This window comes from Sturnus vulgaris, unplaced genomic scaffold (genome assembly GCF_052056855.1).
Source record: "Sturnus vulgaris isolate bStuVul1 unplaced genomic scaffold, bStuVul1.hap1 Scaffold_157, whole genome shotgun sequence".
NCBI lineage: Eukaryota > Metazoa > Chordata > Aves > Passeriformes > Sturnidae > Sturnus > Sturnus vulgaris.
Genome location: NW_028276074.1, coordinates 7,137,501 through 7,139,878, shown reverse-complemented (window position 1 = coordinate 7,139,878; position 2,378 = coordinate 7,137,501).

The following is a 2,378-nucleotide window of genomic DNA, read 5'->3' as shown; positions in this document are numbered from 1 at the left end:
GAGACGGGGCGCCATCGCGCGGCGGCCGGGCTGCAAGGCCGGCCGACGGTAACAGGACTACCACGCCGCGGGCGGCCACAGACAAAGACCGGCCGAGGGCAACAGGTCTACCCAGCATTATGCCGGCCGGTACCAGGGCCGGCCGAGGGCAACAGGTCTACCCAGCATTAGGCCAGCCGGAAAGACGGCCGGCAGAGGGCAACAGGTCTACCCAGCATTAGGCCGCCACGTCCAAAGGCCGGCCGAGGGCAACAGGTCTACCCAGCATTCGGCTGGCCGGTAACACGGCGGGCCGAGGGCAACAGGTCTACCCAGCATTAGGCCGGCCGGTAACACTGCCGGCCGAGGGCAACAGGTCTACCCAGCATTAGGCCGCCACGTCCAAAGGCCGGCCGAGGGCAACAGGTCTACCCAGCATTAGGCCGCCACGTCCAAAGGCCGGCCGAGGGCAACAGGTCTACCCAGCATTCGGCCGCCACGTCCAAAGGCCGGCCGAGGGCAACAGGTCTACCCAGCATTAGGCCGCCACGTCCAAAGGCCGGCCGAGGGCAACAGGTCTACCCAGCATTAGGCCGCCACGTCCAAAGGCCGGCCGAGGGCAACAGGTCTACCCAGCATTCGGCCGCCACGTCCAAAGGCCGGCCGAGGGCAACAGGTCTACCCAGCATTAGGCCGCCACGTCCAAAGGCCGGCCGAGGGCAACAGGTCTACCCAGCATTAGGCCGGCCGGCAGAGGGCAACAGGTCTACCCAGCATTCGGCCGTCAGGTACAAAGGCCGGCCGAGGGCAACAGGTCTACCCAGCATTAGGCTGCCACGTACAAAGGCCGGCCGAGGGCAACAGGTCTACCCAGCATTCGGCCGTCAGGTACAAAGGCCGGCCGAGGGCAACAGGTCTACCCAGCATTAAGCCGCCACGTCCAAAGGCCGGCCGAGGGCAACAGGTCTACCCAGCATTCGGCCGCCACGTCCAAAGGCCGGCCGAGGGCAACAGGTCTACCCAGCATTAGGCCGCCACGTCCAAAGGCCGGCCGAGGGCAACAGGTCTACCCAGCATTAGGCCGGCCGGCAGAGGGCAACAGGTCTACTCAGCATTAGGCCGGCCGGTAAAACGGCAGGCCGAGGGCAACAGGTCTACCCAGCATTCGGCCGTCAGGTACAAAGGCCGGCCGAGGGCAACAGGTCTAACCAGCATTAGGCCGCCACGTCCAAAGGCCGGCCGAGGGCAACAGGTCTACCCAGCATTCGGCCGCCACGTCCAAAGGCCGGCCGAGGGCAACAGGTCTACCCAGCATTAGGCCGCCACGTCCAAAGGCCGGCCGAGGGCAACAGGTCTACCCAGCATTCGGCCGCCACGTCCAAAGGCCGGCCGAGGGCAACAGGTCTACCCAGCATTAGGCCGCCACGTCCAAAGGCCGGCCGAGGGCAACAGGTCTACTCAGCATTAGGCCGGCCGGCAGAGGGCAACAGGTCTACCCAGCATTCGGCCGTCAGGTACAAAGGCCGGCCGAGGGCAACAGGTCTACCCAGCATTAGGCCGCCACGTCCAAAGGCCGGCCGAGGGCAACAGGTCTACCCAGCATTAGGCCGGCCGGTAACACGGCCGGCAGAGGGCAACAGGTCTACTCAGCATTAGGCCGGCCGGTAAAACGGCAGGCCGAGGGCAACAGGTCTACCCAGCATTCGGCCGTCAGGTACAAAGGCCGGCCGAGGGCAACAGGTCTACCCAGCATTAGGCCGCCACGTCCAAAGGCCGGCCGAGGGCAACAGGTCTACCCAGCATTCGGCCGCCACGTCCAAAGGCCGGCCGAGGGCAACAGGTCTACCCAGCATTAGGCCGCCACGTCCAAAGGCCGGCCGAGGGCAACAGGTCTACCCAGCATTCGGCCGCCACGTCCAAAGGCCGGCCGAGGGCAACAGGTCTACCCAGCATTAGGCCGCCACGTCCAAAGGCCGGCCGAGGGCAACAGGTCTACCCAGCATTAGGCCGGCCGGCAGAGGGCAACATGTCTACCCAGCATTCGGCCGTCAGGTACAAAGGCCGGCCGAGGGCAACAGGTCTACCCAGCATTAGGCCGCCACGTCCAAAGGCCGGCCGAGGGCAACAGGTCTACCCAGCATTAGGCCGGCCGGTAACACGGCCGGCAGAGGGCAACAGGTCTACTCAGCATTAGGCCGGCCGGTAAAACGGCAGGCCGAGGGCAACAGGTCTACCCAGCATTCGGCCGTCAGGTACAAAGGCCGGCCGAGGGCAACAGGTCTACCCAGCACCTGCCAGGACGGCAGGGCGCCGAACCGGGCTCCGCGTGCCACCGTCTTGGCCCCCCAAACGCCGACCAACGACGCTTGTGGATGGGGCGCGATGGGCGCGGCGCGCGG